Raw genomic sequence first — 25792 nt, 5'->3', positions numbered from 1 at the left:
GAAAAAAATGCTCAGGACCAACCACTACAGACAGCTCTTTGACTCTCTGTTCAAAGGCTGCTTTAATGTCCACCTACTGACAATGGATCACTAAGGGGCATATGCCAGATGGGTACAGTGTGAGCACTATGCATACCAGCCACTTTCTCTCCTACCATTCAACATGACCCTGACTGTTGTTTGGGAGGTAAACTGCTGGGAATACACCCAGGTGAAGGATATCTGTTGCAGGGATCTTACAAGTCCCTTCCACCCCCTGAGTGCTGTCAGAGCAACTGAAAGGGAGAGGAACAAGGCAGAGAAATCTACCCCAAATAGATTATAGCGCCTTGATATTTTTGAAATAAGATGTCTAGCCTTTAGACTAAAACGATTGGACACCACTGAACTAAAACGACCCAACCACACCACTCTTCTACAGAAGCAGAATACAAATCACTATCTGCTCATACAATGGACATATTCAGAATTAAATAGCAGTACTTCATATTTTTTGTTATAGATGCAAATGAAATGGAATTTGCAGACTCATCATTTCTACAGAGAGTTTCCACCTAGAAAACGTTTTGTTTGCCTACTGAATTTTTCCTCTGCCATTATCATCTGCTATCTAACTAGTACCGTTTAGGACCTATATTCTCTTATTAACAAAAATAGTCTGCTAGGTGGTTCTACATATTAGGAACAAAAACCTATACCTGGTATAGAATGGTAGAACCAAGGTAAAATCTAAACTCTTTACAAATGTTTAAGTGTTAATGTACAGTGTTAAAATGTTTATGATGCCAAAATATTCTGAAAGTGAATAGATTTGCGTATGAACTAGACAAGACTTAATTGAACAAGAAAGCTCAGAAGAATAAATTCATTTTGTCTTTTTTTTTTTTTTTTTTTGGCCAGGGTGGCTTCCATCCCACTAATATTCCCTTCACAATTCTCAGATATGATCTTTTATCAGTGACCTTTGGAATTTGAATGCATCTTTAATGTGTCATGACAGCAGTTAATGCCTACATGCTATCTTGTATGCCAGTGGGCACGATATTAACAATAGCCCTACTATCAACTGTATGGCTTTAACAAGTAAAAGTATTTTGTTCATTATAGATTCTGTTAAATACTCCAATAGGACAGTCTTGAAAAGGTAGCTGCCTTTAAAAAAGTTGATCTGTGATTAAGGTTTCCAAAGTTTGATGTTTACTTCTTATAATGATTTAGATACCTCAGTGTAAGTATACTTTGTTTCTCCCAGTCCTTCATTGTAGGTCTGCATTATGCACACATCAAGGTATTTCAGCTATGTTTAATTATGTTTCTTAACATAATGCATTCATAATGATGTATGGATACAAACACTTTAAATTTTCAAATAGTATCAATATTTGCTCTTGTGAAGACTTGAGACAGGCACCACTGATAATTCAAAGTTTTCCTTGAAGAATTTATAGTCCAAGGTCCCAAATCCTGTAATTGGATATATGCAGGTGCACCTATGTGCCACATTCGTGCCCCCCCTCCACCTCTCCAACTTCATTGGAACACCACATGAGCATCTATGCAGATCCAATTGAAGGAAGGATCAGGGCCAGAGTTATAATAAAAACAGAAAACATAGGGACCAAGCGTTTTTTTTGGTGAAGAGAAGGGATGAGCATATGAACTGAAGACAATCAAATCATGCAGTCATTTAGTAAAGTAGTGAACGTGTCTTGAGAGTTATGTAGTCCAGGTTTTGGATTTGCAAGATTATAATTCAAGGACATCCTTAAACAAGTGGGTTTTGGGAAGAGATTTAGGAGGGAAGATTGACAGGGTGAGAAGTGGGCACCAGGAATAGGGGCTACATGAAAAAAGGCACTGATGTAGATGTGAGAAATGGACACAAAGGGGGAATTCACAAGCAGTTTAGGCTGAGTGGATAAGGTGTAGGAGCAAAATACCAATGAGAGTAGCTGCCAGGGATTTCAGTACTTCAGCTTGATACAGCCTTGGCACAGATCTACCCTATTGATTTCTATGAGCCTTTTAATTTAGGTGGTTTTGTTTTATTTGCTCCAACTCCCATAAGAATGAGCTGTGACTGATGTTGCATTCCACCTAACTTTTTCTCTGTAGGTGGGCAGCTTTCAGTGCAGAGCATACTAGAAATACAGATTCTTTAACAATATCAAATTTTGCTTCAGATGATTTCTGTCAATGGCTGAAATACTTCTCAGGCTCAAAATGAAATGATTTCCTGCTGTGATACTTCTTTAGGGACCTAAGTTACCAGGGAGCTGTTTTTCTCAATTCAGTGGAGCTGCTGTGAACTATCCTGTAGGCAGTTCTATGAGCTGCATGAGATCAGGTATCTTGCCATTACCAAGCATAACAGCTTGTTCTCAATGCATTTAGAATTATTTTGCACAAAAGCACGAAAATGATGCCATTTAAACTAGAGACGACATACTCCTTTGCAAATGTGCAGTTTGGACTACTGCCTATATAGAACTTGGTAGCAGAACGATTAAGTGAATAATGCCAACTGAAGTCAATCAAAAGACTCCCATAGACTTTAATGGGTGTGGAGCAGGCCTTAGTAAACAAGACAGATACAACACATACATTAATATAGGTTAATACGTATAGGTTAATCAATATTTGGGGCCTTGCCAGGTTGTTTCCATTAGGAGAAGTTTATTACATGAGCAAGTTATTTCTTTGGGGCAATCTTGTTTATTTACATACAATGTACACAAAGCCTTGTTTCTCTGAACACAGCAGAAACAGATAAAAGAAGGAAGTTTCCTTGTTCAGAAATCCAAGTCTGCCTTTTCAGCGAGTACTTTACCCAAAAACAGTGCTCGCTCGCGCTCTCTCTCTCGGCTTTTTCCCAGGGCCATGCACCACTGCTTCTCTCTATCTGCTCACTTTCACATTCCTTTCACACACAGTTGCAAAGGAATCAATGTCCCAGACAGTTTGCTATCAGTTGCCAGGGAAACCACTCAGGCCACATGGCTTAGCTTTTACTCTGGCCTTGTTATGCTGAGCTGTACGTTGGGCAGTGGCTTCTATTGTTTCAGCTATCACTGAACAAAAGGGCATTTAATTTCTCCTTCATATAGCCTGAATGAAGGGAGTTTAGTACACCCATTGGCTTTTACCAGTTCTGCATTGATGGCTACCATACGACCTTCCAGCATATCATCTTTGTGTGTAAGAAGCTTGATGTGCTTTTAGAACACGACACACCACTGTACTAACAACACACCTAGACATGTTCTGGCATTTTAAAGACAGGATCAATTATACCAATGTGAGATGAATTTGCCAAAAATGTTTATGCTAGCCACTGGAAAGGGAAAGAAAAACAGTAGAGAATCAGAATTTGAGAATGCTCACAAAATTTCACAGGAAGAAAATGTAACTAGAAACTAAAAGAGGTTGTTTCTATGTCTGACAGAGTTGTGTATATTACAGAACAGTTCTGTGAAATGGTGTATTCATAACCAATTGTATAACCTAGAAACATTTTTTAAAAAAAATCAGATTTACACAGTTCATAAACTACTAAAAAAAATAGGACAAAAAAGTGCAAATCATCATCACTTTAATACACAGAGGTCCTGATTCACTAATGCCTTGCACTTTGTGTTGTAATTTACACAAATGCAATGTGGATGTAATGCAATATTTTGATTTAGGCCTGGTCTACACTGACTGGCAATTTCATGGCAGTCGACGTACATAGCTTGTGTAACTTACGTCACCTTCCTAACTTCTGTTCTACGTGCTGTCTCCATTACACTGCACCAATGGGAAATGCGTACCTGTCAATGCAGCGCTACTTTTTTCTGGAGGTGGTTTTAATAGATCAACTTCTGGATCAATTGAGCGTATTCTTCACTGCAGTCAAACCGGATTAATTGATCTGATGGTGGCAAATTTGCCGCTGTCAGTGTAGACATAGCCTTAGTGATTACACCACTTTGCACATGTATAAATAACTGTACAACGTGCAAGGAGGTGGAGAATCAGCCCTCTAAACTCATTTCTCTCTCCTTTGAGCATTTTCTACTGTTAACATAAGAATGAGAACAGTTAACATGCACATTTACTCTCCTACAGATCCCTTAGAGTAATGATCCAGATATTCTGAAGCTCGATCCAGACTACTGTCTATGGATGTTTATTATTTAACACATTTTATTATTATAAAACACAAGGATATTAATCTCCCCTTTCAAGAAAGAGAACTCAACTAAATAGCTACCAGCTCAGTTAAGGTTTCTGAAAAAATAGAAAATTAGTCTTCAGTCCAGCTATTATTTGGAACTTGCATACTAATTCTGGTAATGGTCTAACATGTCTCTAAATTTTTAAAATCTGAGCCTTTACAATGACTAAACTTCAATCAGATAGAACGTCTTCGATGCTTAATATCTTCCTCTGTAATCAGAGGAACCAGGAGTCACCCAATGAAATTAATAGGCAGCAAGTTTAAAAAAAACAAAAGGAAGTACTTCTTCACACAACACACAGTCAACCTGTGGAACTTATTGCCAGGGGATGTTGTGAAGACCAAAACAATAACTGGATTCAAGAAAAGAATTGGATAAGTTCATGGAAGATAGGTCCATCAATGGCTATTAGCCACGATGGTCAGGAATGCAACCATATGCACTGGATATCCCTAAGCCAGATCTGACTGCCAGATACTGGGACTGGACAACAAAGGATGGATCACTTAATGATTGCCCTGTTCAGATTCCCTTTGAAGCATCTGGCATTGGCCACTGTTGGAAGACATGATACTAGGCTAGATGGACCATTGACATGACCCTGTAGGACTATTCTTATGTTCATATCAGATGTGTCAGCAAATCCAGAAAGGTGTCAGATTTAGTTCTGGACTATTATTCCCAGACATACAAGATGAAAATTGAGGGACCATGAAAATCAGAAAATGGAGAGCCATAGCCAAACTACCAATCCATAGCACTGAGGTATCGTGGCTCAAATAGGCAGACCTCTGCTTTGGGTAAATGCAGGGTTAGGATACGAAGCAAGGAAGAATCTCTTACCTGATTGAAAACTACAAGGAAATTTTTAGCTTCAAAGAATCTAATCACCCTCACTGGAATTTAACCAGGATATGAATGTCAATACTCCCCATTCTGGCAGTGGAAAGCAACAGTCTTTAATGGTCATGAAATAGAGTTTATATTCCATTGCTTTACCTAGTATTGTGACAAGGAGTGAATTAACTCCAGGAACCTAAGTTTGCTAGTCTCTGACTTTAAAACAGAGCATTAACATTTTTCAGCTGTTAGTAAAAGTTCACTTTTTTTTTTTAAAACTAAAAATAGTTCGGCGAGATGCCCATTACATTCAACAGTTTCTTTTAAAATATAAACAATGGTGTGCAGGATAATTTAAAAATATCACAAGAAAATTAGTCATCATGTACTAACATTCACCTTATTCTGGACACCCCTTAGACCCTCCCCCCCCCCCAACACACACATATTTTAACCTAAATAAAATAGTGTCTACTCTAAAATTCTTTCCTACAGTCAGAGAAAAAAAATGATTTTTTATAACTGGTCTACACAGTTTCAATTCACTCTGCTGTAAAATTATATGCAGATGTTTTCTTCTAATAGTTCCTAATAGTTACATTGCACCATCTGTATCAAAAGAAGAGATAACAGCCAGTTATCAACTTAGTGAGAGATACACTTGCTCATTAAAGATCAATTAGGACAACTTTCCTAACTTTGCATCTGTGTTATGCTTGTTTTCTTCCCCATTTTGTTATGTTGTAGTTTCTTTCAAATTAATGCAGGAAATATTTAAGAGTTTGTCTTTAAGAAAGGCTAGGTCTGTTATCTTTGGAAAAGTACCACTTATGGACAATTATTACTGGTCAGAAGAGATCAACATTTGAGCTACACAACTGATACAAAAATAGTTACACACCACATATTTCTTTCAATATGACGTAAAACTTGAAATACCTCTCCAGAAGTCAGAACTTGTAGAAATGGTCAAAATATTTGGCAGGCTCTCTTTACACGGTGTCAAGTCAGTTTGCAAGTAAAAGGTTCACCAAGAGCCATGTACGTGCAATCTACTGTTCAACAGTAACCTTATGTCTCTTAAGACAGTGCTCCTCAATGACCGGTGCTGATCCCTGAAATCTCCCCGAACACTGTTTAAGAAGGCAGCAAGCTGGTCCCTGCCCTGTTATCAAAAAGGTTGAGAAACACTGTCTTAAGACACTTTACAATGAAGCAAACTCACACTGGGAGGAAGAGACTGACTGCAGTACAGTCTCTGCTACAATTCTTGCCAAACCACTGTTCACTAATCAATGTGAGCACGCTTGATAGCAGAACAATCCTAAAGCTATTTGTTCACCCCCAAGGACACAGTCCTAACTCCGCACCTTCAAGACTAACTGCAATCACATTGTCCATTTAAGTCCATTACAGGAGGCTCAGAATGAAAGCACAGAAAAATCTAGAGTTAACACATTAACGCTTTAGTAAGTTGTAGCATGTTGCTGATATAAGCACAAACCTGTTCTAGTAATAGACATGTGGATTTATGGATACTGGAACCTCTATCATTTTTTTGTTTTGTTTTTTTAAACACTACCCTCACAAAAATCAACTCCTAAAAGTTTTATCTCCATTAATAGCAATAAAAATCTATGGTGGCTCCAACGGTATTTGGAAGTTTCGGTGGCTAGAAACATACCTCAACTGTACTGGCCTCTGAACCGTAGATGAGTACTTGAGGAGGACAGAACAGACTTCAGGGCAAAATTGTGATCTCTTGTTTGCTTAGAATAAAGTATGAGCCATTACTTTATATAAGTTGACAAGAAACATAGCACAGTATTTTCCATTTAAAACATCTACTTCATTTATTAAAAGTAAGTTTACTTACCTGTAAATAAATTTAATCTGATAATATGTCCACACACCACTGCATAGAATATGACAATATGCTCCAGCTGGGAATAAGGAAGGATATGGGATGGTGTAAGTATTTTGCCTCTTAGAAAGGTTTTTCAGCTGAGCTCTAATGGACCAAAACAAGCTCTAGAACCTTGGCCTGGCTTTCTGAATCTGCCTACCTGTAAGGAAAAAAAGGAATACTTAGCCTCCTACAACATAGATGTGATGAGACATTTTGGAGTTAGACATCTGAACACACTATAAATTAAAAATATCACTATGATAAATTTTTAGTTTTGTTTTCTGTTTAAACAACACAACTTACCATAGATTCAAAGCAGCCATTATTAAGGGTGATACTAGTGGATCACGATTTTGACTCCCTCTTCTCCCCCCCCCCCCTTTTTTTTTTTTAAAAAAGATACTTTTCCCTTTTAGTTTTGAGTAGATTTCTGTTTTTACGATGTGCAGAACTTTTACAAGACAAAAGGACTGAAGTTCTTTATTTATCCAAAGAACAAGAAAACTTTCCTTCTGCCTGTGTGTCTCTATCTTGCTTGGAGGGGCTCTTTCTAAGGACAAAAGGATATTTGCATAATCTTTTTGAGTTTGATAATATTACTATTTTATCCCAGTTTGTGATACTGCATGTGGAGTTAGACCAAAGTCACCAACTCCTTTCAAACGGTGATGAATCTTGGATCACAACAAACCGGAGCAACTTTTGAATCATGACCTAACAAGAGAAGCTCTGTATATAATGACTATCGCCTTGAGCCATCTCAAAAACCAACCGCTTTTCTAATCTGTTTTTGCAACGTAAGTGTACTATTTAGGTGGGCCGAATTAAGTCTTTATATATATATATATAAATAAATGTACCATTTAAATGGGCCAAGATTTTCAAGAATAGATACCTAGAGTAAGCACTTTACTAAGTGGCCTGATTCTCAGCACCTCCAGCTGACTTCAGGAACTAACTTTTAGGCACCGATTTTTGAAAATCCCCAACCTTGACCTCAACTCCCATTTATAGAACTATAGAAATGTAGGTTTGGAAGGGAACTCAAAGTCATTAAGTCCTGTCCCCTCTACCCCCGTGTGCTTTGATAGGACCGAGTGAACCTAGACCATCCTTGACAGGTGTCTGTCCAACCTGTTCTTAAAAACCTCCAACAAGAGTGATTCCAACCTCCCTTGGAAGCCTGTTCCAGAACTTAACTACTTGTATAGTTAGAAAGCATTCCCTAATATTTAACCTAAATCTCCCTTGCTGCAGATAAGTCTTTTACTTCTTGTTCTACCTTCAGTAGGACATCATCACCAACTGAAAGAAAGTAAATAAATAAAATGGCTGGCAGAATTTGTCCCAATGCGGTTTTCTTTCCAAATGAAAAAAGATGGTTGAAATGCTTTCCCTCCCTTTTAAAGTAAGTGCCAGCAATGTAGGGAAAATGAACACTCCCTACCATAACATATCAGCAAGTGCCTATTCCATTAAGGAAACAAATTCCAATTTGAAAGTTTCCAAAATGTGGATCAGGAATTTTTTTTCCTTCAGAAATTAAGAAAAAATACTTTGAGGAATATACAGTAGCTTATTAAATGTACCTTATTAGAGAGTCGGATTTTGTATTAAAATTAAACAAACTCATCTATATCTCTGTGAGTATAGAAATAAAAGCCATGTCTTTGTGCAGCAACATTTGTCTTCTCCATAAAGCACAGGGAGGGTGAGGGGGGGAGGGAAAAAGGACTAACCTAGAACAATTACAGCCGTATGCAAATTTTTTTCCCCATAATATTCACTGACATTTTTACTCTATGCATTTTCCTCCAGCACAGATTCTCACAGGAAATTTATACACCAAGAATTCTAGTTACATCTAAAGACCACTGTTATTTTTGGCCTTAAAAACAACATAAATGTCTTCTCAAACTGAAGGATTTTAATGAATGAATAGGGAATTAACTCAAGAGGAAAACTAAGGAAGAAAATTTTAGGTCCTTATATAGGTAACCTCCGGGAAGAATTTGAAAATTATTATTATGCTTCATAGCATTATAAAGCTTACTAATATTTGCAGTATAAAATGAACTATTTTCTCAGTAACACTTATGCTTATCTGTGATCCTTAATCCTTATAAATTAAAAACAAAAATCCATCTCTCTTAGTTCTCATATATACAGCTGTCACACCAAAGGCTTAAAGGAAATTGAATCAGTGATGCTCCTCTTATCCCTTGCTTGCAACAGAGTTTTTTCTGGGTATGTACACACTGCTAGCGGCAAATTCGTCACTGTCAGATCGATTTATTCGGATCGATTGGGCGGAAGTGAAAACCCGCTCAATCGATCTGGAAGTTGATTTAGTAAAACCACCTCCCCAAAAAGTGTAGCGCTGCGTCAAGTGGTACACATTTCCCGTCTGTGCAGCGTAGTGAATACGGCGCGCAGAAGAGGATTAGGAAGTCGACTCTATGTAGCTTGTGTGACTCCTGTCGATTGCCGCTGAATTCCCCCACAAATATAGACCAGGCCTGAGTAATTAAGTATAGACCAGGCTTTCTGTTCCACCCTGTGCCAAGACAAAGGGCAAAAGGCTCAGGGGTCACTCACAAACCTACATAATAGCACACAACAAGCTAATGAGTCATCGAGTTTTGCCTTGGCTTGATATTTTGCATGAAATGAATTATTAGATTGCTCTTTGGCAGGTTTATTGAGCACCTAAAAGCTTCCTTTCTGAAGAGACACTAAGAAAACAAAGGTCCTTGTGAACCCTTTTTGCAATCCTTAGACAACTAATATATTTATGCCTGATTAAAAATGCCTATGAAGAGCTTGTGCAGTGCAGAAAGAACCTCTAGAGTACCTCTTTTTATTAGAGAAGAATGGATTTTTCCACTTTTCCAACTCTTCCACCTCCCTTCTACTGCAAGTGCCTCAGATGTCTCTAGTATTAAACATGTGGAAAAAGTGCACATTCACTCTTTCAAATTCTAATTTAGTCACATTCTGTTAGCTCTGCTCAGGAGCACTGATACGACAAGGGGAAGAAAAAAAAAGAGATATGTTACAACTATAGGAAGAGCTGATTTTGTCCAGATTCAGTTATCTTGGGACTATTACACATTGTTATTGGTCTTGGGTTAAACCATTTTCTAGATTCACAGGGACAATTCAGCCCATTCGCAGACTGGTCCAATATAACTGCTTTATACCATAACATTCTATCACTGGTATTACAAAGTTTTTAGATTTGAGTCTTGATTAAAAACAGTTACAGATATTCAGAAGTCTGATGAAAGACTATCAGAGAAAGATTTTTTATATCCCATAGACATTTGTTACTCAGATTATTACCACCCAACATGCAGTAAATCAATTGTAACAATTTTTTAAATTCACTTTAAATATCAGCCAATTGTCATCTCAAAATTGGCAACTACTGTGACATACTCCATTATGTATGTATGTTTTCTCATTCTGCACAAAAATTCACAGGACATGAGCACTCCTAAATGCATCCCCTATAATGCTATACTTGTGGTAAAAAGTATTATGTGGAAAAGAAATAGGAAACTAGCCAAAAGTTATTCATGTCAAGTCAGCATGACTAAATAACCCCTGCTCGCTTTACTAGAAAAAAAGAGGGGGCTACAATGGTGTAACTTATCAATGACCGAATCTATAACCCTGCAGCTTCAATTAGAAGATCATGTAGGTAACAGGACAAATTTGTGTTTTATCTTATGACACTGCTTTTTAAAATTAATTAAGGAAAGTAAGAACTATTACAAATGACAACCAGTTTTACCCATTCCCATTTTTTCCTTTTAATTATACAGAGTTGGCTGTAGAGGCAACAAAACCTGTCAATGACTACTGCAACATGTCTCAGACCAGCTCTTTCCTATTATTCCAACTGGACTGGTGAAGGTCATTGACACTGCTAGCACCTCTGACATTTTACAATCGAGGGTATTTACAAAGCGGAAAAAAAGCACTAACACTGAGCATGCTTTGAAAAGTGATAGATAGAATTTTCTTCTTTCCATAGTCTTGTGTGCTCTCTCTCATATTTGGGCCTTGTTTATGTCAGAGAGAGAAACAACCTAATAAGCCAAATTCCAGTGGGTATTTTTGCTTGACATCCAGTTCCATATTCTGTTTGCATACAAACAATCATACTGGATTTGCCACTTTTACATGACTGCAACGAGTCACCATGAGTCAGAAGTAAGGAAAAGCCACTATGTATAATTAAGTTCTCAAACTCTCACATTTAAGTGGTAAGACAAACACGCCATATCACCCATGGTCGAACACTTTTCACCAAGTTATCACTCCATATCTGACTTCTCAGTCTGTATCCCTAAAGGAAACCCTCCCCCCCCAACACTTTCAAAAGATGAGCGTGAGAACTTACATTCATAATTTTGCTAGACACTAAAAAGTGCGGACTAAACAGACACACTGGTTTTATGGCTCATAACAATATGTAACACACTCTTCTGCCTGCTAACCCTTAGTTGCCCACTTCATTTAAAGTGGTCTCCCACAGTATGGGTGAACCCTTCATGCTTAACAATCTCTCCCAACTTGTATTTAACTCAGACACTCTGGTTTCCCTCCACAGACCTAAAGAGTTTATGAAGCTCAAAAGTTTATCCCTTTCACCAACAGAAGTTGGTCCAATAAAAGATATTAACTCACCTACTTTACTGCTCTTAATTAAGAAGCAACCCACTTAATTTTTAGAATCTCTTGAAAGTACAAGTCTTCAATCCTCCCTACTCTAAGTGGTAGATTGTTGATAATTCACTGGTCAATCATATATCCCTGTTACACACCACAGATCTAGCCTTTATTTCTAACTCTACCACCAGCAAATCTGTCTGCATATATGTCTGTAACTATATGCAAAGCGTACCTCAGCTAACTTATTGTGTATTGTGCAAGTGTTCTGTACATTTTAGATCCGGAGCATAGAACAAAAGAATACTTCAGTATGTTCTCTCTTTTCAACCATTTTCCATTATTATTTGTTCTATTTTTGTAACTGAGATGTTTCTGGGTGCCAATAGTGGGGGGACAAGAGGGAAAACCTTAGTTTTCTTGATCATCACCTTCTGCCCTTTGAAAGCACATTGTACAGTTATACTGTGGGTTGAGGAGTGGGTAAGAGACCGATTGTAAAATAATGCCTTTAAAAGAGTCCACAAGCCCGGTGTGATTTACAAGCCGACAATATGCTGGATGAATTCGGCAGCTGGGAAGTCGAAAGCTCTGGCCTCATTCAAATGTTTGAAGCAATCATTCAGAATTAATAGAGGGCCTCAGAGGATGGGGCGTTATCTAGCTTAAGACCTTATAAAAACCAGTATTTCAGCCAACAAGATTCTTGGTCCTAGGAGTCATACTCCTAAGTCCCTAATTCAAAATATCAGAGAGTCAGCACTGCTTATCACGAAGGGCTGAATGCCATACTATACAGTGTTTGTGTCAAATACAGCCGTTGAACAAGCTTCAATTTGCACTGATAATTGTCATTGAAAAAGGAGAAAATAATTGTATATTTGTTAGAAAAGAACAATTTCCTAGCATTTAGCATAGGCAGGAGAATAGCAGCTTCTTGGCTCCGCGGGTACCACTAGTGGGTGGTAAATGAGAGTGTTGCAGACAGGACACATATTCTTCAGAAAAAAGAAGGTGGGGGAGAGTGCTAAGATAGGCACCCCGATGCGGGGAGATTTATGCAGCCACACTGATGTCAGTCTAGGAGTAGGTAATCATTAGGCAGGCCCAGCTGCAGGGCTGTGTCTGGAAAAATTAGAAGGCTAGCAATGAAATATAAAGAGGGAGAAAATGACAGTGAGTGAAAACCCCGTGATAAACCTACTTAGGCTCTCCTCTCCCCAGGACCGAAGATGAAGCCAAATCTCTCTGGCATCTACTCTGGCTGAAGTTCAAGTGCACGCCCCCTCCCACCCTCCTCCTTCCACTCTCAATGCCTACAGCAAAGAGATAACAGAGCCCTTCATTTATTAACTGTATAAAGCACTATGTAAGGTTCATGTTTAAAAAAATGTTTAGATACACCATTACAGCATCTGCTATTTATTTCCCCCCAAAGATTATGCTCCTCATTTGAAAGGAACAACATTCAAGATAAATATATTACAGTGCAAAGATGGCATTTAAACGTCTTCTATCGGGGAAGCCTTTGCGAATATAACTGGGGAGTTATTTCCTTTTGGCTTCTTTGCACACTGGGAATGACCTCGCCACTAATGTCATAATGTACTTTAAGACTAGGCCTTTCCCAGCAACTAATCTCTTTGTGGAATTATCTGAACATACTAAAATGCTTTCGATCATAATGACTGTCATCTAGGACAGAGCACCTTCTTTGTGTAAATACTTTACAAAGAAATCCCTTATGTTCAAATACCTCCCAAGGGTGAATGAGATGACAAAAATGTTAGAAAAAGAGCAATCGAGCCAAGCCTATCTATGTTACTAGGTGACTTTAAGACAACTTTTCAATGTCATGTGGCAAAACAGGTACAGCATGTGCCTGAAGAGTTTCTGGGTAAGTCAGTCTAGGCCTGCTTAACTTCTGGTCCCAATTTAAGATAGTTTCTCCCTTCATTTATGCAGGCCAGGAAACAGAATACCTTAAATATTTCGTTATTACACTTGTTAACAAAAACAAAGCTGAATCAGACACCTGGTTCTTGGTGATGTGACTCAGCCAAAAGGGGTGGGGAGCGGATGAGAAGAAAAGGGAAGAGGGGTCTTTCAAAGGCTGCCACTAGTCCTTTGTTAAATTCCCACCATGAAAACTGAAAGGGAAGCTTCAGTTGGGCATAAAATGCTTTCAGATCAGAATACAGGTGTTTTACACTCTCTTTGCATGAGTGTAAATGGTGCAAGAGAGTGGAGAATCAGGCCCTCTGCTGAATTTAAAACTCAGTACAAAAGAGTGGCTCAAAAAACCATACAGCAATAAAATAAAGATTTAAAAAAAAAAAAAAAAAAAAAGATGTACTTGCTCAAAGTTGAGCTGAAGATACAGAAAATAGAAGGGTTATCAGACGGAAACAGAACAAACTGCCAGATTGCAATGAGCCACCAGTACTTTAAAGGCACCACAGTTGTGTGGGTGTCCCTCCAAAGAAAGGTAGAACACATTCATTATCTTAATATGAACTGCATTTCCAGCATTGATATCAGATATATTCTTACAGAAAAAAAAGCAAATTATTATTTACCTACATTTGAAAACAGCACAGTCTTGGGTTAATTTAAAATTCAATTGGAGTTTGAAGCATTAGGAGAGAGGATAAAAACTGTTTGTACCATGGACTGTAAATTAAAATCCTATGCCAATCAACTGGTTGTGATACTGCTACAGGTACAAAGCCAGACTCCGGACACTTCCTTCAGAAGAGCTAGCTGTGAGGCTCTAGTGAACTAGGCTAGGAGAAGTTTAATTTACTATGATGTAATTAACCTTTTCCTTATTCCATTACTGAATATAAAGTTGATGTTACAGTAAGGGGAGAGAACTTCTACAAAGACAAGACCCATACAGATAAGCAGAGAGAAAGCAAACTTCCTGCAAGTCACTGACAAGTTTTAAATAACAGTTCGTCCATCCTTAGGGCTGGTCTACACTACAGACTTTATTGACAATCCTCCTCGCCCCCGCCGACCCAATTCCCCTGATTTTGTAACAAAATAAAACCACTTCGACCAGAGGCATAGGGCTTTTTGCAACAAACTTTTAGCGACAAAGCGTCGGTGCAGACACCGCGCTTGGTTATGTCCCGACTCCTGTTCTGATTTAGAGATCATGGTAAACGTCATGAGTAGCCGCGCTGCGTTCAGAACACTGACAACAGTGGAACGCAGTGCAGGATTCATCCTTGCAGATAGAGATGGCGGGCGCACAGCAAACTGGGGCTGTTGAAAAATGCTGTGAAACAGACAGAAGCCCATGGAATGATGGGACAGAAAAAGCTGCATCACCTCCTCTCCACCTTCCCACAACTCCTAGCAGCAGAAAGTAGCGAGTTGCGAAGTGTGATAGCTGTCCACAATGCACTGCTCTCACTGTCAATGCTAGAGCACCAACTGGGGACGCACTTCAGTAACATGAGTAGTGTGTGAACAGGCACAAGCATTGTAATAATAGCACTTTTGTCATCATTGTAACTTGCTTCGACAACACTCTCTAGCGTAGACAAGCCCTTAGAAAGAGAGACGAGCCATCACTTCTGTCCACAAAGCGGCTCCCAACAACTTTTGGCTCTCTTAAAAGAAAGTTTACAGAAGTTGGTAGAGTACAACAAGATCTTGGATTATTACAGGAAAAGTTATGCATTTTACAACAGAGGGTCAGGCTCTCCTCCCAGATTCTATGATGAGGACGCCCCAGTAAGTATCAAGATAGGCTACATTAGACACAAGCTCTGACTATAAATACATTCACAGCCTTCCCAAGCAGGATGCTTTTGACAGGGATGATACAAAACAGACTGGCGTGAGAATAAGGGCATCTTGGATTTAAGATGCTGTTTCAGTGGGCACTCTTCAGCAGTGGAACATCTCACTGAAGGAGATCATAGTGAGGTGTACCACACACGGGTCTAAATCCAAGCCCCTCCTCTAATAAGGCATCCTTAAGACCTCTTTCCTTGACTGGCAAGCCACAACTGGAAATACTATAGGAGAGGATGGCATACAAGGTAAGGAAAAACTACATAGCCCAAAACAAGAACATGTGGGAAACTTTCTCCACTTAAGGCTCACTCAATACTATTTTTTAATTACTTATATAAATACGTTTAAACAACACTGTGATAAGCACTTTGCAAAAGCTTACACGTAAACAGATAGATTAGCATCTCAGAGAGATTTTGTTTGACAGAAATTTGCTTTTAACATAAGATGAGTGAGTTTAGTTCTCAGGAAAAATTCAGTCCAATATCTTAGGAAGCTAAAATCCTCCCTCAACTGCACTGATATGCCATAAGCAACCAGCAACAAGGACAGCTCCCACACACTGTTCCAATGTGCATTTATCTTGAAGGGGAGGAACACAGGTTTTGTAGATTTTGAGGACAGCTGATAATGTTCATCCTATGGATGTTTTCATATTCAGAAAGAATTTTTTGTCCTGATTTGGGATAAAACCAAAGTCAAAGTATCTCAACTTTTCAGAAAGTGAAAGTTCTAAAAAATACAAATTTGCAAATGTTAAAATGAAATCTTTTGTTTTGAAATTGTATTTCATTTTGCTTTTTGGAATCCATTAGCTTCACATTGCCCATTCCATTTTGGGATTTGGGGGGCCTTCTCCTGCATTTTCCCCCCCTTCCTTCCCACTGGAAAGAAAGGGACGAAAGTAAAAAGGTATGATAAAGTGGGCAGAAACACCAATTTCCACACTTGTTACTGTTTCTGGCTTCTTCCAATTACAATAACAATGGGTGAGAGTGAGTTTCCCTCCCACTTTATCATACTTTTTACCTTAGCATGTATTTTTGGATTTGCAGCCTTGAAGATTTTTTTCTCCCCTTTGCTTCCCTACTTGACAGCTGACTTAATAAGGAAACATTTATTTTTCACCTAAACCTGATCTGGCTTGTGAGGACACAATGTGCTAAAACCACCTCAATATTTACACAGTTGGTGTTAAATTATTTATTACAATCATTTACTTTGATGTACTCTTTCCTTACTTCCCCTCCAGTAAAAAAAAAAAACAGGAGAGTTGAGGGTGATAAGGTGCTTTACTGATATTGTCACCATGCAAAGTCACAGGTCAAATGAAGTGAGCTTTTACAATTTGGATCACCCATTGCTAACTAAGTTGTGCAAAACAAGCCATGCCATAGCTTAGATTTATATGGAAACAAAGGAATAGTGTCAAAACATGACCCAAGTAAAAACACCACAAATCACAGCTGCTAAAAAAAAAAAAAAAAAAAAAAAAAAAAGTGTAAAAACAGAAAGGCTTGCACTCTTCCTGGGCTACCCATTATACAGCGTGTGCTTCACAGTTTTTACTATTAGTATTTAAATCATTATTAAACTACAACCAGCGTACCTGAGAGACTGCCTGTTGCTTAAAGTCTTGCAACACCAATAAAGAATGCTGAGGCTGGAAAGACCAACTATCCGTAGGTACAATCTGATGAAACCCTGGAGGCAGGCCCTTTTCCACAGAGGGCCTCTGATTCTGGAATGCTCTTCCTCTCACTGAATGCCAGATCACATCTGTAGTATTCTCTGCAGGAACGACTCATGGCTTTGTTTCTTTTTTCCAAGCTTGTGAGGGATGGGAATGGATCATTTATTACATCTTGCAGAGAAGTTTATTTCATGCTTGGCCACTATTTAATATAGGCATACATCTTTTGTTAAGGTGAAGAAAAATCTTCAAATATGGCACAAACAATGAGTGCTGAAGTCTTAACACAGAAAGACAGATCATATGGTCAGAGAAGGTATCAAGTACTCGGACAGATGAATTGACAGTGGTGGAATGAGATGGGGGAAGTAGGAGAAACTGGGCAAACTAAGAGGGTTTTAGGATCTTATTTTTAATACTTTCATCTTAAAAAACCCCAAACAGCTCCCTTTGCATTTTTTTTTTAAAGTTTCAAATGCTTTGCATGCAGATGATAAAGTGACTACAAATCTCTCACCAGTATGCAAAGAAACCTTTATATTTTTCCTCAAATTGGAAATACTTTAGGAAAAAGAGATTTCCTACATATACACTCAACTATTTTGAAGTCACTCTCTACTCCACAAAGTGATTTAAACTAAATGGAGTACTGCTCATTTAATCTTTTTAGGCCTAGATCATTTAAAAATGACTGAGGGCCAGGATGCATTATTTTAATATAGATGGAGCACTTCATGAGATCAGACTAACAGGGTTGTAGAATTCACGTTGTTTGCAGATTCAGAATTAGAAGTGACTTTGATAAACAGAAAGACTGCTTTTCACCGGTAAATGAGCAGATTATAATTTTAGTCACTGTTGATAAAATACGGCAATCACCTTTTCAAAATACAGCAACATGCCATTGCCAAAACATTCCAGTCCTCAAAACATTTCAATAGACAACAAAATGCATACAGCCTCTGAGTCAGTTTTTCCACTTCAGCTTGCATACAAGATTCCCATTAAGAATAAACAGGAGTGAAGCATCCATGTCACAGAGAACAGGTTCCTAGGTTCTGACAGTTAAAACTTTTTATACAAGAAATAAAATCACTCTCATTGTTATGCTTTCAAGGAAGGCAAGCGGTGTTCTAACACATTTAACATAAGAAAGGCCATTCTGGGTCAGACCAACAGTCCATCTACCCTGTCTTCTGACAGTGGCCAATGCCAGGTGCTTCAAAGGGAATGATTAAAAGACAATCATCAAGTGATCCATTTCATCGGCCATTCCCACCCTCTGGCAAACAGCAATTCCTGGCTATCCTGGCTAACAGCCATTGATGGACCTAACCTCCATGAACTTACCTAGTTCTTTATTTAACCCAGTTATAGTCTTGGCCTTCACACCATCCTCTGGCAAGGAGTTCCACAGATTGACTGTGCATTGTGTGAAGAAATACTTCCTTTTGTTCACTTTAAACCTACTGCCTATTAATGTCATTTGGTGACACCTAGTTTTTGTGTTATGAGAGGAGTAAACACTTCCTTTTCTTACTTCCTCCACACCAGTCATGATTTTATAGACCTCTATCACATCCCTCCCTCAGTTGTCTTTTTCCCAAGCTGAAAAGTCCCAGCCTTATTAATCTCTCCTCATATGGAAGCTTTTCCATACCCCTAATCATTTTTGTTGCCTTTTTCTATACCTTTTCCTATTCCAATTTCACTGATCACTTATACACAGACTTCATCCACTGCTCCAATAAGCCAATACAATCTTTTATTAAAGAACCACACAAAGACATTTGCAAAAAACAAAATGCATCCAGAGGTTAAGTTCCATGCACATGTATAACTATGCAATTGTCTATTGCAGGCAACACGTCACAAACTAATACAGCAACACTTGAACTGTTTTTTCATACAGAAATGCAATAATTAGCATATTTATTAAAAGTTATTTCTGAAATGCTCTTTCAATGGATGCAACTGCTATGACCACTCAATTCTTTTTATAGGAGTTAAATTCATTTTAATATTGTGGTGTAGGTTTCAGAACAATCAAAAACTGCCATTATGCCTCATTCTCTTGACCGGTGAAGTCATCTTGTAGACACTGATGGTCAGGGGCTGCTCCTCTCTCTTTTTTTTTTTAAAAAAAAAACAAACAGCATATAGAAAAAGCCACTTGATATTTCTAGACCCTGGTCTACAATTAAAATTTAGATAGATCTCGCTATAATCGCTCAGGGATGGGGGGAAGGGGACAAAAAAAATATCACACCCTTGAGCGTTATAGTTAAGCTGACCTAGCCCTTGGTGTAGACCCAGCTAGGTCAACGGAGGAATTCTTCCGTCGCCCTAACCACCACCTCTCAGGGAGGTAATTACCTACATCAATGGAAAAACCCCTTCAGGCAATGTAGGAAGCATCTACATTATGGCGCTAAAGCAGCCTACTTGCAATGCTGCCGCTGTAGCACCCATAGTGCGGATAGGCCTTGGGTTACTGCGGAAGTCTTCCCAGTCATGGAGGCACTGAATCTCCTTTTCCATAGGTGGAGCCAACTAAGAGGCTTGCTGAAACTCTCTTTGGGTTTTCACTTTATCCCATTCATCTTTACTCCTCTCCCTCCTCTAGGATGGCTGTTATTCATCTGGTCTCTGACCTGGAAATGTAGCATATGGCCTCAGATGCAGATGTCAATATGTCTCTCTCAGCCACGTTACAGAGGGTGGGTCATTTAACATCAATCCTCCTAGAGCACAATGGCTTCCTATGCTAGCCTGTGGGAGAGAGAACACCAATGTTGCTCCCAGCATAGGTCTAGGGCCACGTTGTCTTGCCATGTATTAACAATGTAGACTCAACATACTCAAGAATTGTAAGGAAGAGAGACTATTCCTCATGTCAAAACACTAGAACTAGGAGACTGTGTTATGACTGGATACTATTGCTCAGTCAAACACACCCACACCCAACCTACTTCCGCAACTGGATTATTTAAAATGTATTCATTTAACAGCAGTTACATACTACTGCAATGGGTGCTATAGAACCCTCAAAAATAGGAAATAGGGGATGGAAGATCAAAATGAGTTAGGCTCAACTTCTATTTAGACTTCTAATTTCCAGTGAAATGAATGGAAGTTAGAATCCTAACTCCTTTTGAGCATTCACAGCCCCAGATGTCTTCTCTTGCTGAACACATGAGGAACTGGGGTGTGTTTGTGTGTGTATCCCTTGCTGTCACTTGACAAACTACTCCTCTGTAATACGCAATGTGTCAGGAGATAATAAATAAGTCAAATAACCCTACTGGCTTTGATGAATGCATGAGGAAGGTCTCTCTGATAAAAGTAGGGTGTAATCTATCTAAACAGCTCGGATGCAAAACTGAAAATTGAACAAAAATCAATAGTGGGTGTATGTCTGCTGTTGGCTAATTTGATTTGGAAAAGAACCAAAAGGGATAAGGAGAGTGGAGGGGGGGGAAGAAATACTTAAGAAAATGTGTAATGCTTCTAAATCATTTTGCCCATAAAGTCAGTACAGGGGATTCAGCACAGGAGTAAGTTTTAATTAACTTGTTCTTATTTATATCTGTGAAATCAGTAACAGTTGCTAGTAATGATACATTCAGGCAAATCTTCAGTGAACCTGGAAGCATCAAGAGGATCTCAAAGTAAATGAATATTTATGAAAACAATTGACTTCGAACATCTGTTCTGAATGTTCATAAATCACACACACACACACACACACACACACACACACGCTCTCTAGTTAGTGCAGAAATTTTGCACAAATTTGCACTTGGGTCAGCTTTGCAATAGCATTCTTAATTTGTATTGCAGTAGCACCAACAGGCCGGTATCAGCGGTGGAGTCCCATCTGACCCTAGCCCACCAAGATTCAAAAAACCCTGACTTTCACATTCTGAAAATATATCTACCCACTCCTCCAAACATTTTCAAGGGACATAAAAAATGCAACTTACGTATGATTTAGAAGGGGGGGAAATCAGTAACTTAATGCATACAACATATTGGAAAGTGTCAGATTCTATTTATAATATTTTCTGCAGAGAGAGAAAATTGATAGAACACAATTATATTTCTGAATCTGCATTTGTAATGCTATGTCACATCCTTCCAGTGCCTGAGCTGTCAAAGTGCTGTATAGTTGGAGAGAATGAACTTCCAACATTTGAAAGGTTGACAGGGGCCTAGAGGGTTAAGCAGGCATGTTAAAAGTGTGTGAAACTTTACTGCACTTTCCTGGCCTGTCAACCTCCCTCTTATCCCATCTGAGCTCTTTTGAAGCACAAAATGCATGCTTTCCCATAACAGTCTTAGAGGAGGAAAAATACCTCAGTGCTACCAACACCAAGTCTATAATTTATACTGTACTAGTAGCAGCAAGGGTGGGTAGAATTTAAAACCACAACAGCAAAATTTAAAACATGTGTCAACAGAAAGTTAAATATGTTCTTCATACATTTAAAGGGATTGTCAACTAACAATAGGGGGCATTTAGCAAAACACGAGATTTAAAAATAATCACCACTCTCAATGGCCAAAAATCATGCTTCATATTAAGTTAAAGTAGCTGGGAGATCAACCTTTTCCCAAGCAAAGCAAATACATGGTAGGCTGGCCAAAATATACAAGAGAGAGTTTTCAGATTCTGACTAGTACTTTTTTGCCAGCAATAAGTTTCACATTCCTTAAACACTGCTTAGTCACTCATAAATCCTGAGCAGCAGCCTTGTGGATACATATCCCTCTTGTGGTCCAGACAGCTTGAACAATGTACCTGACAGCTACCTACTCAAGGACTAAAGCAACCAATCTGGCTGACACACACCTCTACCAATATACCCTTTGAGGAAAGCCTCAATCCTACAATTAAACGCAAGCATAGGGACATCTAGGGAACATAAATGACTTCTGTGGGAATTCTCCCCCGCCCTCCCACCTTGTGTTTGACAAAGTCGCACTGTAACTCATACGAAGATGCCATGTTACCCTTCCCCAACTAGTGATGTGCTATTAAAATTCTCAGTGTTTATTTAAAATAAAACCACTGGAAGTGATGGGGATGAGGAGAAACAGATATGATAAAATTACTAATTTTTTATATAGTAACAATATTGAGGTCAGTATTTCCCTCCTCTCTCCATGCTTGATTTCCACATATGGCTCCTTTAAAAATGAAAGCGTTCTTTTTCAAGTGCACCATTTCTTTCTGGAGAGTTAGACAAATTCATTTTCAGTGAAGGAAAAAAAAAAAAAAAAAAGATTCCATTTTCTCTAGGTAGCTGAGAGCACAATTATCCCGGTCGCCTTGCAAAATCAGCAATCTCTGCAAAAGATGGGCTATAAAGTTCCCCAGCTTTCCCTGGAGGCACATTTTTTATTGAGAAGATCTATGCCGTTTTGTTTTCCATGGCCTGTGTACCTCAGTTTGAGTGAATTCACATAAATGAATTGTCAACAAGATGTAAGAAACCCGTAATTGAGCAGTTGATTCTTAATGTAGAAAGAAACAAGACTTTATACACACATGCAAAGAAAATGTACATATATAGATATGCAATCTGTTTGTAAATATACACACAATATAATTATTAGTCATACACAAATATTAGATACTATATTTATACATGCAAAAATCTATTAATGCAACATTAATATGGCAGAGTTAAAATAAAAGTCAGGACTGCAAATATTTAAGGTGCCTACAGCAACGATAATGCTACCGGGTTGTAGATCTTGTGTATTTTATATATATATTTCTGGCAAACACAACTACATGAATAGTAATAGATTAAACTACAAGTTTAGCCTCTGAGCCTCCAAACACTAATACATGGTTTGGGTAAATTTCAAGCTAAATCAGACCACAAGGGATATGAATTAACAAAAGTAATTGAATTTAATAACTTCAATTATGTGAGTAATCCTAAATCCAGTGTGGCAGGATCAGAGCCTCAATCAGAAGAAAACAGGAATAAGAAATAAAGGAGCTTAATTTGCAGCTTTCTATTGCTGTACTGATTGCACAGTGATAACAACAAGGCCACCTTAAGTCAGTAGTGCCTCTTTCTGTTTATTAACACACATGTACAAGTTTCTATTTTCATATATAAAACCATCAGTCTATGATGCATGCACAGAGCATCTCTCACATTTCCTGAAACATTCGGTGTATGTCCAGTTTGTAATTTTCTAGCATTAGCTATTAATTTTCATCTATATTTTCCCCTCAAATTTAAGAATAAGCTCAACACTGGTATATCGCAGTGCTTGAGCTTTGGGCAAACCTCAATGCTTTATCTTACAGACATACACTTCAATGAAAACTATTTAGGTTGTAGACTTCTCTTGGCAAATACCATGTTTGTCTGTGAAGCACAATGCAAACTTCTGGCACTGAAGTAAATCAAATATTTGAAGACTAAGTTCCAAAGATCTAATGGTTGGACCATAGTTGAAAAGAACCATAGCAAAGAAGAATGGGAAGTGACTTGCCAAAAAATATTTATTTAAATAATTTCAAAAAATCACTATTTGGCAGAAACTAAAAGCTTGGATGTCTAACCTTAAACGCAGGCCTCCAGAAGTGCAGAGCACCCATCCTATGAAAATCAGTTGGGCACTTCTGAAAATTTAGAAGTATTTGTATTGGCTAGGCCACTACCTTGTTAAATTTCTCTTTAGGCTCCGCTTAGATATGTGCACTCCACACATTTCCTCCATAAGGGCAGTACAGGCTGCAACTGCAGGTTGGTGTCATTTATGAGGAAAGCAAGACCATTTCTGTTTTTCAGTCTCAGCTCAGACCTGCCAGTCAGTCTGTGTACACAGTATTTCAAGTGGTGATCAGAAGCTTGTGTGTTATAAGTAATTAAATTTGTTTTACACTTGTCTGGGCAGTAAGTAATTAAATTTCACATGTCCAGACTGAGATTTGCACTGACCTGGATTGACTGACCATTGGATTTTTCTCAGCCTGATATATTGCCAAGCAAACATTGTAAAATTATCAGTACTGGTCCTATTGGAATTCTACAACAGCAGCATGCTAAAAGGGTTAAAAAAAAAGTGTGTTTAAGCTACTGATGCACTTAGTGATTGAATTAAAAAAGTTAAGACATTTAAAACTGATTGATATAAATTTACAAAACATATTGATTTTCCTCATCTTGGAAACAAATGGTAAAGCAACATTCTAGGTATATTATTAAAACTGAGCCCAAATTGGAAAATTCACATCAGGAATATTTTCTATATCTGAATTTCTCTATAGTTTGGGGTCAGATTTTCTGCTTCAAATCCACCTCTATTTCATAGAAATCTGGAAATATGAAGAATTTGGCTAATTCACGCTAAATACCATGAAAATATTTGCAGATTATTGAAATGTGCTTATTTGCCAACACAAATAAAGGATTATGCATCCAAAAATTCCTGCATTTCACAAGTGAAGGTTGTATTCAATTATTGATAATACTTCTCCGTATACTAATAAAAGTGTTCTGTACTACATTTTGAAAAAGTTATGAAGTCTGTATGTGAGAAGCAGCTGTGGTACTGAGAGTCATTAGCTGCGCGGGTAGTTCTACATCAAGAATCAGCCTTAAGCCCAGAAATTTGTGATTGTAATGGACACCTTGACACAGGTGATGGGGAGAGGCTCTACGCAGTATGCTTTTTGCTGGTGACATGTTGTGTCATGAAGATAAATGTGAACTGGAAAGAGAACTGGAACTATGGAGAGTGGCATTAGAAGAAAATGGTTCATGAATCAGAGGACAAAAGAATGGAATACATATGATGCTTCATTGAAAGGAACAAGAAGTAGTCAGTAAAAGTAGATGGTGTAGCCTCTCAACAATTTAAATATCCTGGTTCAGAGCCATGATGGGCATGTGGATGAGGACGTTAGGAGCCACATGAAGAGCACTTGATGTAAATGGAGGAAATTGATGGGAATTCTCTGTGACAAGAATATGCTAACTAAAAAATAAAGGCTATAATATGATTAGGCCAGCCATGACATATGGGTTGGAATGCTGGCCAATGAGGAAGAGAGCACTACTTCAAACTACTAAAATGAGAATGGTCAGGTGATGCTAAGTAAGATAAGAGCTGATAGGCTGCACAATGAAATGGTACCAATGATGTGGGTAGTCCCCATCACGGAAAAGCTGAGGGAACACTGACAGATGGCTGGATCATATGAGACAATGAGCTATGGGATATGTTAGCCACAGAGTTCCAGAACTAGTGGTCACAAGACAAAGATCACAAGGAAGACCTAGAAAAAGATGGTTCTAGATGCTGATGGAGGACAAGAAGGTTGGTGTCAGGTTGGAAGACTCACTGACAAGAACGCTTGGAGATGAAGAACAAGAGCCGTCGATCCTGACTGATGGAACAAGACAAAGAAGTAAAAGAAGAACAATGAAATGTCTACAGTACTCAAATCTTAGTTTAGAAGTAGAGAAAGAGATCCATTTTCTGGGTTTGAATTATGGTGCAAAAATTAGTTAAATGTTTATTTGAGAGCGTCTATGTAAATCGACTTTAAATTGGCATTGGAGTCTTCATTTTTTTTATGGAGAGGCCAATGACCTTAGA

The 25792-nt window shown here is 38.3% G+C and overlaps 1 protein-coding gene across 3 annotated transcripts in view; it reads right to left on the bottom strand.

The window, feature by feature from the left end:
- The window catches only part of PLXNB2 (plexin B2), a 310572-nt gene that overhangs the window by 216947 nt on the left and 67833 nt on the right, over positions 1-25792 (bottom strand). For 2 of the 3 annotated variants that reach the window (XM_067564325.1, XM_067564326.1), the window contains exon 2: positions 6940-7129. The exons of the other annotated variant lie outside the window; for it this stretch is intronic. The gene's annotated coding sequence lies outside the window, so the exon portion shown is untranslated. The remainder of the gene's footprint in view (positions 1-6939; positions 7130-25792) is intronic. 3 annotated transcript variants of the gene reach the window in all.

The sequence above is a fragment of the Emydura macquarii genome, unplaced genomic scaffold (genome assembly GCF_026122565.2).
Source record: "Emydura macquarii macquarii isolate MOO-44397 ecotype Brisbane River unplaced genomic scaffold, CSIRO-AGI_Emac_v2 contig_2636, whole genome shotgun sequence".
Lineage (NCBI taxonomy): Eukaryota > Metazoa > Chordata > Testudines > Chelidae > Emydura > Emydura macquarii.
Note: the sequence above shows the minus strand (reverse complement) of the source record. Positions and strands in the feature narration are given on the sequence as shown.